Raw genomic sequence first — 18,314 nt, forward strand, 5'->3', positions numbered from 1 at the left:
TACCTACAATGTAATAATAACATTTCTCTGGTGTCATATCAATCAACTCATCCGCTTACGAGTACAAATAATTAATAAGCTTTACTTCCAGACAACAATGCCCTTTTTTTTCTTGGGTATCTTTTATTTCAACATTCTGTTCATTCTAAAGGGCTGCAGTGTTTCCTACCTGCAGGGGTCACTAGCGCGGTCTTCATAATAATGTGTTTATTAGGACAGGTGCTTTAGAAATGTCAGCAGCCTCAGAAATAACAGTAGGTCAAAGAAAAATGACCCAAAAACATAATTAAGACTTCCTCCGATATGATTTACTTGTGTATTGTCTAAGTCTAAGTGGTCTGCCTCGCTAACAAAGACTGGTTGTAGCTAATTAAAGGGACAATATACATTATTTATAAGCCGTGTACATTCGCGGTTTTCCTATAAATATTCAGTAAGCCTTACTGGTAAATTCTTTAACCCTATGCGGCAAATTTTTTAAGGGTCAAAGTGAAAATTCAAATTTTATTTATTTTTTTAATTCAAATTGTGAATTATGCAAACTCGATTTGAGTTTAAATTAGCATGTCGAGATTTATCATACTCTGGCCCTTTAAGAACTCGAATTCGCCACCTAAAACCTGCCAAATTACTGTAAAAGTTAATGGGAGAGATTCAGGGATCAATGGTTGTAAATTGATCCCTGAATCTCTCCCATTCAAATCCCAATGTAGATGGTTGTAGCCTTCCTGAAATTTGAGGTTTTTTTCGGAGAATCCGGTTTTTATAATTTAAATCGAGTTTTTATCATTCTAATCGAGTTTTTATAATTCAAATGAGTTTTTATCATTCCAATCGAGTTTTTATCATTCCAATCGAGTTTTTATCATTCCAATCGAGTTTTTATCATTCCAATCGAGTTTTTATCATTCCAATCGAGTTTTTATCATTCAAATCAAATTCAAAGTTTTCTGATCGGTAAAATTCAACAGAGTTTGAATTAATAGATTTTAGTAATACATGCGAGTTTAGGGGAAATTTAAAAAAAAAAAAACTCGCATGAATTTGAAATTCGATCCTTGATAAATGTGCCACCCCGTGTCTGTATATTTATACAGGTATGGGATCCATTATCCAGAATGCTCGAGACCTGGGGTTTTCCGGATAACGGGTCTTTCCGTAATTTGGATCTTCGTACCTTAATACTACTAGAAAATCATGTAAACATTAAATAAACCCAAAAAGCTGGTTTTGCTTCCAATGCGAATTAATTATATCTTAGTTTGGATTAAGTACAAGGTAATGTTTTATTATTACAGAGAAAAGGGAAATCATTTTTACAATTTTGGATTAAATGATTAAAATGGAGTCTATTGAAGATGGTCTATCAGAACTTTCTGGATAACTGGTTTCCAGGTTAACAGATCCCATTACTTTATATATACTATTGGAATACCGGCACTCATGAAAAAATGTGTAACGATTGCCTGGGTGCAATCCTTAAATTGTTGCATATGTTATCCTCAAGAAGGAGCACTCACAGGTTTTACGGCTTATCAAAAATTTAATATGATATGGGCACAAAAAACTTTTTTGTGCCCAAATCATATTAAATGTTTTGATAAGCCGTAAGACCGGTGAGTGCTCCTTCTTGAGGATTATATATCTATCTATCTCTATATATATATATATCTCTATATATATATATATCTCTATATATATATATATCTCTATATATATATATATCTCTATATATATATATATCTCTATATATATATATATCTCTATATATATATATATATATATATATATATATATATATATATATATCTTATATATATATATCTCTATATATATATATATATCTCTATATATATATATATCTCTATATATATATATATCTCTATATATATATATATCATATATATATATCTCTATATATATATATATCTCTATATATATCTATCTCTATATATATATCTCTATATATATCTATCTCTATATATATATATATATATATAAAAATAAATAAATAAATCGCCCAAAAGCTTGAGCACAGAGTGCCCTCCAGTGGCCAAGCAATACATAAAATAGAAAGCTTGGTGATAAACTGGAGATGGTGTGTGCAAGGCAGAAAACAGATATTGAATATGTAGGGTTGATAACAGGTCAACAGGATATTAAACCAGGCTGGTGGTTGGATTTTTATAGGTTTGCCAAATTACTTTCAAGCGACATACTGTGTAACAGAACATCAGTTTGGCTCCAAACAACAAATTTACACAAGGACAGCTTTATGCCTTTAATTCCTATAAAATCCAGATCAGAGTAACAGATGGCACCCACAATTGGGGAGGGCACGTTCCATGGCATTCTGTAACTAGAGAACTGTGGAATCGGGGCCTTCAGTCTTGTGGTTAAAATTCTTAGACCCATCAGGACAATTTTCTCAGTTCTATATTTAATTCACACTTTTTCTCCGCCCTCCGTTCGTCATCCAAACTGCACACCTTTCTGCTGCAAGCATAATCAGTTCTTATCACTGACGTCAGCTGAGCAGAGATTTTTATAGCTTCAGCGGATCAGTGTCCATTTCAGCAGCTTTTGTCTGCATGTTTTGATGAGCCTGCCCATTCAGTTTTACCAGAGCTGAACCAACTAAATGCTCTGCAGGAAGAAAGGGCTGATGCATCTATAAAAGTTGGATTTTTCTCTTCTAGTAAATCTGCATATTTACTGATGCAAATTATGCTAGCATTGCCTATAATCCTGCTATATGCACTCATAACCTGTTAGGATGAAAACAAAACAATCACCACCAAACGAAACAGCACAAGCATGCAAGAAACTCTCTTTAGGGGCAGAGATACACGCTCAGATTCGGGAGATTTAGTTGCCCGCCAATAAATTGCCTCTTCTTCGGGGCAACTTATCTCCCCGAACTGCCTACTGCTGGCTAGAATCTAAATCGCTGGCTGGGTGGCACTCCGAGTGCTTAATTTTCCGAAGTCGCCCAAAATTTCCTTGTGAGGCAACTTTAGACGACTGCGGGAAAACAAAGCACACTGATTGCCATCATCAGGACCTAAGCAATGGGGATCGGTGCCCTAGGTCCGGGCCTTGGTGGCCTGTCGACAAATCCGGGCCTGCCGCTGGCGATTTGCATTCTAGCCAGCGGGTGGCAGTTCGGGGAGATTAGTTGCCCAAAAGAAGAGGAAGTTTGTTGCTGGGCAACTAATGTCCCAGAATCCGAGCGTGTGTCTCTGCCCTAAAGAGTAATTTGTGCCTATTATGGCCATGCTATTTAGTTCTGTCCCAACAATGGGAAACACAGTAAGTCCACTGTTACAAAGTAAACTTTAACGGACAAACTGAGATGGGACAGTCAGGTTGGCAAAACAGTCAGGTTTAGAAACTTCAACTAACAATAACTCACAAAAACAATCCTCTCAGCAAAAATGACCTATAGGTAACTTTTAATGTACATTCATATTTTAAAAAGTAGTTTTTTGTGTCAGTATCACTTTAAAGTGATAAGGTTATATCCAAAGATATATGTCCCCAGGCTTTTCATAGGTAAAAACAAAATGTTTATTTAAGATTGCATTAAAAAATTAGATACATACTGACCCCACACGGTCCACCTTACGTTTCGTACCCTCCGGCCCTTAGTCATAGGTGTCTCTCACTTTAAAATGATACATACACTAAAAATACTACTCTTCAAAATATAAATGTACATTAAGGGCCATATTTATATATGACCTATAGGACTCGTTGGTCATTTTTCGCCAATAAGTCTGCTTTTGCAAATGTTACTTGATTTTCCAAAACCGGACTGTTTTGTCAACATGTCAGAGTTTCTAATGATAACTGGTGATTGATTGTCAGCCCCTCATAGAGCATCAAGCAAATATTTTTTGGTTAAATTATAAAGAGAATGCAAAGACAATGTTATAACATGTTAAAAATAAGGTTTCATTTCCGGTTATCAGTATCTCTTTAAAGTAGGGATGCACCGAATCCAGGATTCTGCCTTTTTCAGCAGGATTCGGATTCAGTCTAATCCTTCTGCCTGGCCAAACCAAATCCTAATTTGCATATGCAAATTAGGGGTGGAGAGGGAAATCACGTGAATGTTTTCCCCTTCCCACCCCTAATTTGCATATGAGGATTCGGTTCGATATTCAGACGAATCTTTCACAAAAGGATTTGGGGGTTCGGCCGAATCCAAAATAGTGATTTGGTGGTACTTTAAAGCAGAGTTTCACCCAATACTGCTCTGATTTTTTACTAAAAAATGTTGCCATCTGAAATTCCTAGCCTCTTAGTTCTTTGGAGTCCAACCTGTGGCCCTGCAGCTGTTCTGCGACTCCCAGCCAAAAGGACCAAGTGGTACAACATGAACAATGTGGAGAGAAAAGAAATGAAGTGTGCAAAGTAGGGATGCACAGAATCCAGGATTCAGTTCGGGATTCAGCCAGGATTCCTCCTTTTTGAGCAGGATTCGGATTCAACCGAATCAGACTCCGAATTTGCATATGCAAATTATGGGCGGGAAGAGAAATTGTGTGACTTTTTGTCACAAAACAAGAAAGTAAAAAATGTTTGCATATGCAAATTAGGATTCGGAATTCGGGCAATTCTTTCGCAAAGGATTCGAGGGTTCGGGCAAATCCAAAATAGTGGATTTGGTGCATCCCTAGTGCAAAGCATAGTCAGCACCTTATTCTAACAGGGCTCTTCTCTCAGTTGTATCCAACACCCTGTCACATAGCATGCAGCTTGTCCAACAGAACATTTAAAGGGCAAGGTTCCCTATCAACAAGACTGGAACATGAACAGGAGTGGGCATGAATATGAAGACCAGTCCTAAAAAGTAACTACAGGTATGGAACCTGGGTTCTACTTTTGGATGTTCTGGATTGGTGCCTGCCTACAACAACAACAATTTTCTATGATTGACTCCCCTCTGCTGAAGGTCTGGGGCATGAGCACCCGGACCCAACGTGGACAGTGGTTAGCTTGTACATTTATCCAGGATTTCAGCTTCAAGTGTTTCAGAAATGGATATGGCAACAGTTATCTGGTTTTCCGGATAAGGGATCTTTCCATAATTTGGATCTTCATACCTTAAGTCTACTAGAAAATTATGTAAACAATAAACCTAATAGGCTGGTTTTAATTCAAATGAGAATTAAATGATATCTTAGTTTGGATCAAGTACAAGGCACTGTTTTATTATTGCAATGGAAACCATTTATGAAAATTTGGATTATTTGGATAAAAAAAATAAAATGGAGTTAATGGGAGACTGCCTTTCTGTAATTCAGAGCTTGCTGGATAACGGGTTCCAGATACAGATCCCATACCTGTATAACAAAAAATTGCAGCAAATTTCAAAATTTCAAAAACTGTAAAAAAAAAAAAAAAAAAAAAAAAAAAAAACATTTTAAGCACAGGACAATCTATAACATATTAAAAGTTATTGTAAATGTGGACTACCCAAGTTTATAATAAAGTAATTTTAGCAGAAAGCAGTATTTGTTCTTTTCTATCTGTTCTCTAGACCCAAAAACAGCCAAAATATGAGTAGCATGTCATGTTCTGAGTACTTCCTCTGAACTTGTGTAAGAAAAGATTGGGAACACTTGGAAACACTTACACATATGTTTGTAACTGTTCCATGATCGGCACTTTCTAGGATATTCAAAGTCATTCATTCCTATTGGCAGAGTTGCAAAAAGAACAGACTGGAAAGTTCCCTGGGCTCCTTATGGAAAGATTATCGGAGAAGCCAGACGCACTAAACTGAAGATCAGTAAATGACTTGTATAAAAATAATGGCCTAATACAAAGAATTATGTGATTTCACTGGCTTTTAGATTCATGAATCGAATACTAATATGGATCTACTACTAATATGGATTTATTATCCAGAAAACTCAGAAATACTCTGGAACTGGAGGGTTCGGGATAAACTCCACTTAATTTGCATCACAATACCTAAAGGCTACTAAAAATCATTTAAACGTTTAATAAACTCAATAGGATTGTTTTGCCACCAATATGGATTCATGCGGCTTAGAACCACACTTTAGCCAAAATATGTAAGCTCACATGCCATGTCAATCGTACACTAGTCCTATACTAGGTATGGTATATATTTAAAATCAAGTCCCCCAGCAAAAGAAAAAAAAAAGTGCATTTAATATCAAGTCCCTCTAGATTGTGGGTCAGACTGAGAGCTGGCACTAGCAGCTGGTCAATGGCATATTTTGGCCAAAGTGTGGTCCGAACACTTAATTTTTTGTAATAATTATTTTTAAAGGCAACCGTGCGCTGGCAATTTTTCTGTCTTTGTGTACAAATATTGGCTTTTTATCATTTATAGCAGCAGGTCAACTCCAGATTGTGGGTTAGACTGAGCACTGGCCCAAGATTGCTTCTAGCAGCTGGTCAACACCACAGCGTGGGTTAGACCAAGCACTGGCAATTTCTTTCTGTACTTCTGTAGGTGCCTACATCTATTTTGGCTTCTTCTCTTTGTTCCAGTCTGGGTGCGCATCCACAATACAATGGAAATGTGAAATTAAAAGCAAAAAGGCAGCTTTATACACTACTGAGCATCCTCACTGGCCTGAGACCGAAGTTGCAGAAGAAAATTGCTCTGTGGTGTTCCAACAGAAATACTCTGGGCCAGTGAACACAGGCATGGAGTATACTTTAAGTAATTATAATTAATGTGCAGTGTCTAAGATTTGGCACTCAAAAGAAAATTCAAAGTGCAGGACAAATCCACAGCAGTAGTCTTAGACTGCAATTAATTTTATTGGGAACGTGAAGAAAACAACACAACTTGATAATGGGCCTAGCCCGAAACAAGTTGTGTTCTTCACGTTCCCAATAAAATTAATTGCAGTCTAAGACTACTGCTGTGGATTTGTCCTGTACGTTCTTCTGAATTTTCTTGTGATTGACTCTATTGGGGGATTGACACCGGATACACCGCAGGACAACCAACATTAAAGGAACTGTAACATCAAAAAATTCAAGTGTTTTAAAGTAATTAAAATGTAAAGTACTGTTGTCCTGCCCTGTTAAAAGGTGTGTGTTTGCTTTAGAAAGACTACTGTCGTTTATACAAATGGACTGCTGTGTAGCCACGGGGGCAGCCATTTAAGCCGAAAAAAGAGAAAAGGCACAGGATACACAGCAGATAACAGATAAGCTCTGTAATAGAATACAATTGTATTCTACACCGTGCATCTGTTATCTGCTATGTAACCGGAGTCTTCAATGGCTGCCCCCATGGCTACACAGTACTGAGTTTATATAAACTATAGTAGTCTTTCTAAAGTAAACACACCAATGCAGGGAAACAATACATTCTATTAATTGCTTTAAAACACTGTGATTTTTTGGTGTTACTATTCCTTTAAGCACTTCTAACGGTGAGCTGCAGCCTACTTATATTTTTAAGATTTGGCACTCCCCAGTAATCTTAAAGGGATCCTGTCATGGGAAAAAACATTTTTTTCAAAATGAATCAGTTAATAGTGCTGCTCCAGCAGAATTTTGCGCTGAAATCCATTTCTCAAAAGAGCAAACAGATTTTTTTATATTCAATTTTGAAATCTGACATGGGGCTAGACATATTGTCAATTTCCCAGCTGCCTCAAGTCATGTGACTTGTGCTCTGATAAACTTCAATCACTCTTTACTGCAAGTTGGAGTGATATCACCCCCTCCCTTTTCCCCCCCAGCAGCCAAACAAAAGAACAATGGGAAGATAACAGCTCCCTAACACAAGATAACAGCTGCCTGGTAGATGTAAGAACAACACTCAATAGTACAAACCCATGTCCCACTGAGACACATTCAGTTACATTGAGAAGGAAAAACAGCAGCCTGAAAGACAAAATGTCTAGCCCCATGTCAGATTTCAAAATTGAATATAAAAAAATCTGTTTGCTCTTTTGAGAAATGGATTTCAGTGCAGAAGTCTGCTGGAGTAGCACTATTAACTGATGCATTTTGAAAAAAACATGTTTTGCGATGACAGGATCCCTTTAACTTCCCTTGGATTTTTGGAATAAGGGATCACATGCCTGTATAATGGTTTAAAGTTAGAAGCAGGTCAGGCCAAGCCATGAAGTCCCCTCGTTCCTCTTTGCTTTTGTGTCTTTTAACTGACTATAGTGCCAATATGGTACTAAAATAACTTGCAATGCAGGATAATAAACCTTCAGGGCACAAATATTCTAATAAGAACAACAAGCTGAAGCCCACTATATGCACGGTAAAAAGGGTAACTGCCCATCTGCAGACTTTCTCAGTATACATTCCTTATGTTTCACTATTAGTCTTAATGACATAAAGGTGACAGTGCTCAATTGTTTAACAATTGTTAAATTATATTCAGTATATTAAGGAAAGCTGCTGGGAGCTGCAGTTACAACAGACACCCCCAACCTAACAGAAAGCCAAACAGAACTCTACCTTTTAACTGGTCAGCCTATTCCCTGTTCTTGCTTTCTGCTTTCAGGCTGAGAACCCTACAGAACTTCTCCAGAGTGGTAGGAATCCAAGTCATTTGCAGAGTTGCTTTGGGCCTAGAAAGAGAAAAGAGAAATGTAAGATTAAGGATAAAATGCATATACATATCGCTACTGTATAGGCAGAATATTGTATATGGGGTGCATAGCTTGTATGCAGGGATTCTGGGATGTAGCTTTACATCAGAAAGGCTGCTGGTAATTTGCCAGTGAGTGCAACTATCCCAAATCCTGAGAAATATTAGTGTAATACAACATATACAAAAAAATAGGTCTGCACACTCAAATAGGAATCGTTAGACTCAGGTGGTAAGATTGAAATATGTTTTACTAGTTAAAAAGAACAGCCAAACAGAAACATAATGTTTACAAGAACAAAGAATATTTCACATGATAATGATATACATACCACCCTTAGGTACAGAAAAGGCAGACAAGAAACTACAAGTAGCGGATACACCTGTAAAATGAGAATAGCCCCAACGTTTTCGGCAAATAGCCTTTGTCAAGGGTACCACCTGAGTCTAACGATTCCTATTTGAGTGTGCAGACCTATTTTTTTGTATATGTTGTATTTAGTTGCTCGGTAGGGGCGACTTATGGGTTATGTTGCACCTCTCACTGCATATTTGCTCCTTTTTTGTTTGAATTAGGTGTGCCCTCCATTTACCTGTATTTTTAAATATTAGTGTAATGTCAAGACTTTTTGTGACAGAGGAAACATTCAATGGAAAGCGGGAGGGTTGCCTTTAAAAAGGAAGTTTGTATTTGTGCTTTAAAACAAAGCTCCAGTTCTATAACAAGCCCAGCCTACAAAATACCAACCCAGGAAGATTGGCATAATTTGTGCAACCACATGCATATGGGTATAAACAGAAGGTGCCTTAGGGGAACCCTGGCAAAATTCTTTTACCCCCAATATAATATTTGCTGGAATAAAACAGCCTGGATTGTAAGCCATTTATTAAAAGATATTACATTTGGCCTCAATTTAGCATAAGAACATAGAAGTGTGCTGTATTTTGCACTCATATAACCCTACACCTTTCCCATTTCCTTACAGAGAAACAGCAACAATCCCACCATATATCATAAAAAACAGTTTCTGCAAAATTTATTTTAGTGAAACGTGAAAATACATTATCTAGGAATTATTTCTTCTGTAACGCATTACTTTTTTCCTGGTCTGTCCACTAGAGGTCACTGTATTATCATTCATAACATTGTGGGGGGACTGGAAATCCTAGATCTCGTTGTTTATTATCATTGTTTATTATTAGTATCTCATTGTTTATTAGTACAAGTTCCCCTAATTTCCCTCAGTCTGACTGAACACACATTAAGCGACAGAGCAATTAAACCTCAGTCGAAGAGACTGGCACATAAAGAGTTAGCCGCATGTAGGGTGGCCACCTGGCCGGTATTTTACCGGCCTGGCTGGTAAAAATGATGGCTGATCCCAATGTTATTAATAGGGAAAAAAGATAAATACATAGGAAGGCCGGTATTTTTTTCCAGAAAAGTTGGCAACCCTAGCCGCATGGCAGCTCACAATCTTTGTAAGAAATAAAAATATAAAAAGTATATTAGGAAACAGGTACCAGAAAAAGGAGATCATTCTCATCTCATAAACAGGGTACATTTCCAGTTTAACTATGGTTTTCTTTCAATGGGGCATTGAATACTGAAGGTTTCTTACAAGGTGATGCGTAGGGTGATACAAAAAATCTAAAAGGTGCCCATTTCATTAGCTGTTAATTAGTTATATCCATGCAAGCATCACCACTAGTGTCTAGCAGTGTATATAAGACCACGAAGAGGAAAACAAGACACGAGTTAATCCTCTTTAGAAATAGATGTGCATTTGCTATATTATTCTATATGATATATTTTTATCTTTATATTTTTACTGTTAGCTAGAGGAAATGTAAGTTTATATGGCATCTATTTTATAGCCTTGGTCCATCTAAAAGGGAGGGATAATAAATATGTTAAAAACGCATTTCTTTATTTTCTCCACCGTGTAATGCATATAATTAAAGATTGGCGTGGTATCCGACGGGCTCTTGTATAGGAGCAGATTTTGTGGCTGTATGGAAATGACTGTGGATTTCACCCTGGGATGCTATGAAGCAGAGCCTGAAATGATTTCCATACAAGGCAAATGCTTTGCTGCTCTCAGGCCTAACAAGGCAGTGTGCAATGGAGGAGAAAATGATTATACAGAGAAGCCGTATCCGTTCCAACAGCACAGAATGGGGAGAATTTGTATTCCAGACCTCCAGTCAGGGCAACGGCACACGAGGCAGAAAAATTAGCAAAAAATGGGCTAGAAATCTCTTGAAATGCCTGTAATAAATCAAACAATACGTATTGGGCAGAAATGCACAATAAGCTTTTATTTCTTCAGAAGAAATTTAATCTAAAATCTACTTGTACGGTACAGGATCATTAAATGGGAAAAGACAGGCCCTCTGCCTTAGGCCACAAACCACAAGGGGACATTTTAATTGTATTTTTGCCAAGTGGAACTATGCCCATGATATCCCCCTCTGGCCTCAAGTAGAACAAAATGGCAGTTGCCCGAATGCACCAGTGCTGACACATGACTGCCAGCTGCAGCCTGAAAAAGTGCACTTTTACTTCATACAATGTCTTGTTTACAAGAACAGTTGTCCAACTTTTGGCCTCCCGATAGTGGTGTACAGGTATGGGATCTGTTATTCGGAAACCCATTATCCAGACAGTTCTGAATTACCGGAAGTAGTAGATCTCCCATAGACACCATTTTAATCAGATAATTCACTTTTTTTTTTTTTTTTAAGGATTTTAATTTTTCCTCTGTAATAATAAAACCGTACCTTGCACTTGATCCCAACTAAGATATACTTAATCCTTATTAGAGGCCAAACAATCCTGTTGGGTTGAATTCATGTTTAAAAGATTTGTTTTGTATATTTAAATTATGGAGATTAAAATTACAGAAAAACCGGGGTTCCAAACATTCTGGATAACTGATCTCATACCTGTACTATAATTTCCAGTAAGCTGAAGGCCAATAGGGACTGATGGGAGTTGCAGATCAAGAGCTTTGCAGGTTTGACATCGCTGATTGACGACGCATAAACACCAGTTCTGTGATGGGCACAGCTGCTTATATATGTGAATAAATGCCGGACTTCAAACTAAACCAAAACCACAGTGTTTTGGAAGGGCTTTAAAAATGAATGTGCTGCTCCCCAAGCCTTGGGCCAAGTACATTTGCATTGTTTTCAGCATTTATAGCAGCAGGTTCCTCAGCATGCGATGAAAGGAATATTGTTTGTGCCAGCTGCTGGGTAACAGGGGGGGCAGATTCAACTTCTCGGCAAGTCGCTAAAGAACGATGAACAAAAGGAATCATAATCCACCTATAATGGTCTCTAAAAACAGGAACTTTAGATTCACAGGAACCGCATGCCCCAGAGGTTGATGGGAAATTCCCAAAAGCTGGAACACACAGACTTGATAGCTCTGCTGTTAAAGAGGGTGAATACTAACAAGCACTCAAACCTGCGATCCCCTGCGTTCCGTTTTAATCAGCCGCATCGCAGGAAGGAAAGCATATAAATCAATGCATGGTTGCTAGGGTAATTTGGACCCTAGCAACTAGATTGCTGAAAAAACTGAATAAAAAGCTAAATAACAAAAACTAAAAATACTACAAAATAAATACCAATTGCAAATTGTCTCGGAATTTGTTTATGGAATTGACCAATGGCAAAATATTTTGATTTTCAAGGAATGTTTATATGCCCAAAATGTCACTTATGTCAATACTTCTGGATTTTTTTATGCACCTAATATTAGTGCTGGGCAGTTTTCCTAAATAAACACTCGCTTCTTAAAAATTACAAGTTGGTTAAGACAGAACATGGTCACCATTGTGATTACAGATCTGCATAGAGATAGCTACAGTCTGGGACATAAAGTGTGACAAACAGAAAGGAAATGTAACGGTTTCATGGCACTTCCCTAAGCAAGCACAAGTGGGACCAGAAAGTCTCCGAAATGTAAATATTTCCCAAAAGCTACACTCTTTTTTAAACAATGGCTATTGTTGTAGGGTTTATTTTTTGACGATGGTATCCCTTTAACACGATGGAGGAAAAATTACAATTAGCCTGAAATCTGCAGCATCTTTTAGTAATGTTCTGCCCTTTTAACAGCATTCTTTCAGAGTAATGAATCGCTTGCGGCAAAGAGCCCTAAAGGCCCAAGAATCGGTGAGATCTCCAAAACTTTGGCACCACAGGGGTAAACAAGATGATTCAGCACCTTGTGCATCCTGTCTAACGAGTCACCACAGCTCCCAATTAGCTGCTTCTATTGCTACAAACCTTAGGATTACACTTATTTACAGTAAATGATTGTGGCACGTAAAAGAAATGCCAATTTTCTGCTCCTTCCCATACTAACAGCATTTGGCAAACTGATCCCAGATTGGTTCTGGTTCTATCTTGCAACAGAAGTAATGCAGAGAACTTAAAGGGATATTGTCATGGGAAAAAAGAAATTTCCAAAATGAATCAGTTAATAGTGCTGCTCCAGCAGAATTCTGCACTGAAATCCATTTCTCAAAAGAGCAAACTGATTTTTTTATATTCAATTTTGAAATCTGACATGGGGCTAGACATATTGTCAATTTCCCAGCTGCCCCAAGTCATGTGACTTGTGCTCTGATAAACTTCAATCACTCTTTACTGCTGTACTGCAAGTTGGAGTGATATCACCCCCACCCCCCCCCCAGCAGCCAAACAAAAGAACAATGGGAAGGTAACCAGATAGCAGTTCCCTAACACAAGATAACAGCTGCCTGGTAGATCTAAGAACAACACTCAATAGTAAAAACCCATGTCCCACTGAGACACATTCAGTTACATTGAGAAGGAAAAACAGCAAACTTAAAGCATTTCTCTCCTAAAGTGCAGGCACAAGTCACATGACCAGGGGCAGCTGGGAAATTGACAAAATGTCTAGCCCCATGTCAGATTTCAAAATTGAATATAAAAAATCTGTTTGCTCTTTTGGGAAATGGATTTTAGTGCAGAAGTCTGCTGGAGCAGCACTATTAACTGATTCATTTTGAAAAAATATTTTTTTCCCATGACAGTATCCCTTTAAGGCAGATACAGAATTGCAACCGGACACACAAACGGCTCAATTAGAGGGACAGAAACATTTATTCCTCCTCATTATATTCAAGAAGCAAGATGGAGGAACATGATCTGCAATCCAATGGATATTATTTAGACTTGTTCCTGGATCAGCCATAGAACCAACGATAAAATAGGTGCAGGTATGGAACCTTTTTTGCAAAATGCTTGGGACATGGGGCTTTTCGGAGAACGGATCTTTGCAGACTTCGAATCTCTATACCTTAATCTACTAGAAAATCATGTAAACTCAATAGGCTGGTTTGGCTTCCAATAAGGATTAATTATATCTTAGTTGGGATCAAGTACAAGGCTATTTTATTATTACAGAGAAAAAAAGGAAATCATTTTCAAAAATTTGGATTATTTGGATAAAATTAAGTCTTTGGGAAATGGCCCTTCCGTAATTTGGTGCTTTCCAGAAAATGGGAGATTTAGTCACCCGCGACTAATTGCCTCTTCCCGAACTGCTTCCCCATGGCTTCCGCCTGCCAGAATAAAAAACATCTCACGGCGCTTCATTTCCCTAAGTCGCCCAAAGTTGCCTCATGAGAAAGTTAAGTGGCGCGAGTGTCATGCCGCAGGCGTTTTTTCATTCTAGCAGGCGGAAGCAGTTCAGGGAGATTAGTCGCCCCCAAAGAAGAGGCGATTAGTCGCCAGCGACTAAATCTCTCCGAATCTCCCAGTGTGACCTTACCATAAGACACTATTAATAAGCATACCAGTCACATCCCTCTATACACCCCAGGCCTCCCAGAAATCATCTGTGCCCCTGCGAATACCACTTTATGGGATGCTAAACACAGTATAGGGTGGTCCCTCCAGCTGTTACAGATATACATCCACACACATCAAATAAAACCCTTTATTTCCCAAATGTTTGTGTCTGTGCAAGCAGCTGAACATGAAGGAGCTGGAATTCCCTAGAATAGAGGCATTTGGGCCCTCCTGCTGCAGCCGTTAAAGCGCAAGGAGCCATGTTCAGACTTGTTCTAGTTGCAGAGTTTGTGCTGCTTGCAGTGAACATGAGAGCATTGCACACATTCAGTAATGCTGGAGATGCAAGGCACAGAGCGGAGCATCATGCTCCAACATGTAGCAGCTCCAGCTGCCCACTCTCGCATCCCACAGACACATTCCTCGGTGGCTGCACAAATACCCGCAGCCAAGGCAGCGCTTTGTCCCAGCCTCCTTTATCCCTGCTCTGCTCTTACAAGAAAGAGATGGTTTCCTTTGGCTGACAAACAATGGAGTGGCAGTTAAATATGGGAAGCAACTCCCTGCTGCAGCAGCCACATTCACACTCATTCCACTTCCTAATCATCACAGGGCCAGTGATAAAATCTGCAGCGAGAACACAATAATGTAAGGGCTGCCGTTCCCACACAGCAAGTCTTGGCAAGAGGAAACTTTCAGGGTTCAGTTTATATAAGCAGCTGTGTATTCAATGATTTACATGCTGTCATCCTTCTCCTCGTTATAAAGCATATGGTGCTAGATTGCCAGCTCTGTGGTGGAACAGAACTCTGCTTCTGAGGCACAGTAAGAAATATATTGCCTGGCCCAGACGGCCATAAGCTGATCCTGAATTCACGCCAGGGCTAGAAGCTTAACATTAATGGAAAAGTAGCACATAAAAAAAAAAAAAAAGAGTTTTAAAGGAATTAAAATATACTGTTGTGTTCTATTGGTAAAACTGTTGTGTTTGCTTCGGAAACACTATTATAGATTATATAAACAAGCTGCTGTGTAGCCATGGGGGCAGCCATTCAAGCACAGGATACACAGTAGATAGATAAATTAGGAAGAATCCCAATGTATACTACAGAGTTTATCTGTTATCAGCTGTGTATCCTGTGCCTTTTCTCCTTTTTCAGCTTTGAATGGCTGCCCCCATGGCTACACAGCAGCTTGTTTCTATAAACTATAGTAGTGTTTCTGAAGCAAACACATCAGTTTTTCCAGTGCAGCACAACAGTACATTATATTTTCCTTACGTTAAAATGCTTTAATTTTTGGGTGTTACTGTTCCTTTAATGGCATCTATTATCGATCACACAGCGCTGAAGAATATATTGGCGATTTACGTGCCTCTAGGGAAGAATATTCTATATAGCAAGCCACAGCGCCACAGAATAAAAAGACCATATAATCAATAGTGATGGGCGAATCTATCATGTTTTACTTGGGTGAAAATTCAAGAAACCATGACAATTCTCTCAAAATGGATTGAAGTCTATGGGCAATATAATTTTGTTTGAAGCGCATCAAATGGCACAAGATATTTTTTTCATTTTCACTTCAAAACTTGGCAAAAAAACGTTGCACATCACTAATATTGAATATGGAACCCCTGAAATGCATGTCAGTATGGCGTCAAGTAGAATCTCTGGACAAATGAATACAATATTCATAAGACATACCGCTGACATCAGGCACAAATATTTACTTCTCTGGTATAGACAAATACGCACTACACTGGCAAGGAACAATTTGCAACCACCATTTAAGAGATTCTCCTTAGACAGCCTTTAAATGCCCACATTGGAGCACACATGAATGCAAGCTATATTCATAAGCCCGGGGTTATCAGCTGCCCCCTTGCACTTGAGACCCAATAAAAATGCAGTGACCAGTGCAAGGACTCAGAGCATACTTGCACATGCGACCCAGTAAGTACAAGTTCAAAGGGTATTTAAAGGTACATTGCATTTTATCATGGAGCCTTAGTGAGTGTTTGCTTGAAGTTATCCATCATGATTGCGCATGGCCCCATCCCTTCACTGGCAAATAAACACTCATTGGTTTCCTGTAGCCAGGACTGGCCAGTCTTTGATATATGTTAAAACTGTACTGTAAATTACAGCACCTCTCCAGTGCCCTTATCTATGGTGGATGCACAAGAGGGGTGCAGGCTGCCCATATATAGGTCTATCTATATATATTTAATTAATTAGGAGATTGAATTACATACACCCGACTTACAAGCAAATGGGGCTATTACAGAAACATACTATGGTTTGCTTGGCCTTTATTATAATATAGCTTTAATAAACCACCTCTGGTGTGTGTTGTCTACTGCAGCGCACAGAAAGGTAAAAATAAATACTATGTTAAGACAAACATCTGTCTAAACTGCATTTAATGGGTAAATGAACCTGTTCCAACTTACATATGAATTCAACTTAAAGGGGACCTGTCACCCAAAAAAATTATTCAAAATCTTATTTTATCTCATTAGTCAAGCAAAATGAACTTTAATCACACTATATAAATGATTTGAATCTTATTATTTTCTTCAGTCTGGGAATTCATAATTATAGTAAGCAGGCAGGAGCCATTTTGTGGACCCTGTTATTAAGGCAAGCCTTCCATCATCTCAGAATCTTGTTTGTGCACCAGAATGGGGGACCCAATGTCCATCCCCATGTACTGGTTACACAATTAAATGGTGAAGAGAACGGGGGAATGTGGGGAGAGCATCTAGGAAGTGCTGAATAGAAAGTGAAAGTAATTGCTTGCCCCGCCTCTATGCCTAAGGCATAGAGGAGGGGCAGACAATATTTGATTGACAGCTGAGATTTTTAAATGGGTTTACAACAGCTATGAATGCTTTAACAAAAAATGTTTAATTTGAAAAGGACTTTTATAATACAGCTTTTTGTCTCTGGGTTCAGCTCCCAGGTCCACTTTAAGAACAAGCCTACAGACCCTATCTCATGTCACCTGGGGACTGCCTGTATTTTTAATGCAATCACAGTCAAAGCTTTGTGGGCTCATACGCTGCTCCAGTAGCCACAATATTAATTTAGGGAGCAGCATTTTCCCAGCAGTGTTTTGAATGCAAAATCTACCCGGGGTACCAGTTCCCTGCTAAATGGCCATACAGAGATGAAAATTGGTAGCTGCCATAACTTTTCCAGATGACTATTTTGGCCCATGAATAAAAAGATATAAAAGAATATAGCAATGTATAATAATATACTGAATCATGTTCGGGGGAAAAAGCAACTGACAACACTTGCGAAAGGAGGTGCGAAAGAGGAGGGAAAAGCAGAAACAGAATAAGATGCAAATCATAAGAAATCAACAGCTGGGGAACTTTACATATTCTGAATAGACTGTGGTTAAAAAAAGAAAAACCAAAGCAGTGGTTGAGACCACATTATCATATTCATTTATGAAAGGAAAGGCTTTGCACGCCATGGTACTGAGAGCTGTCTTAAGAGCAAGGCAAGCAGGGCACTGGGGCATCACAGAGGGAACGTAGATAAAAGTACAAAAAGCAGATTACTGTATAACTATGGGTATGTTTTGTGGCTCACAGTAATGCCAGCATCCCAGTGACAGCCAAGGGCCCATGATTAGGGCCCCATCCTTCCTCTATTGCCAGGGATCCCAGATGTGCTATAGAATTACTAAAAGATTTTCGCCTTAAAATTAACAGACAATAGTATACACGAGAGTTGCCAAGCTTATTTATAATTTAGGTTACAGAATGGCTTTCATTTGGTTTTGTAGCTCAGCACTTGATATATGTTTGCCAGGGTCACAGTTTTAGTAACCAGCAAGAATGCCAGAT

At 38.5% G+C, this 18,314-nt stretch overlaps 1 protein-coding gene across 2 annotated transcripts in view; it reads right to left on the minus strand.

The window, feature by feature from the left end:
* Positions 1 to 18,314, minus strand: part of fryl.S (FRY like transcription coactivator S homeolog) — a 221,815-nt gene that overhangs the window by 174,162 nt on the left and 29,339 nt on the right. For both annotated transcript variants that reach the window (XM_041579467.1, XM_041579464.1), the window contains exon 3: positions 8,482 to 8,594. The gene's annotated coding sequence lies outside the window, so the exon portion shown is untranslated. The remainder of the gene's footprint in view (positions 1 to 8,481; positions 8,595 to 18,314) is intronic.

Source organism: Xenopus laevis, chromosome 1S (assembly GCF_017654675.1).
Source record: "Xenopus laevis strain J_2021 chromosome 1S, Xenopus_laevis_v10.1, whole genome shotgun sequence".
Taxonomy (NCBI): Eukaryota; Metazoa; Chordata; class Amphibia; order Anura; family Pipidae; genus Xenopus; species Xenopus laevis.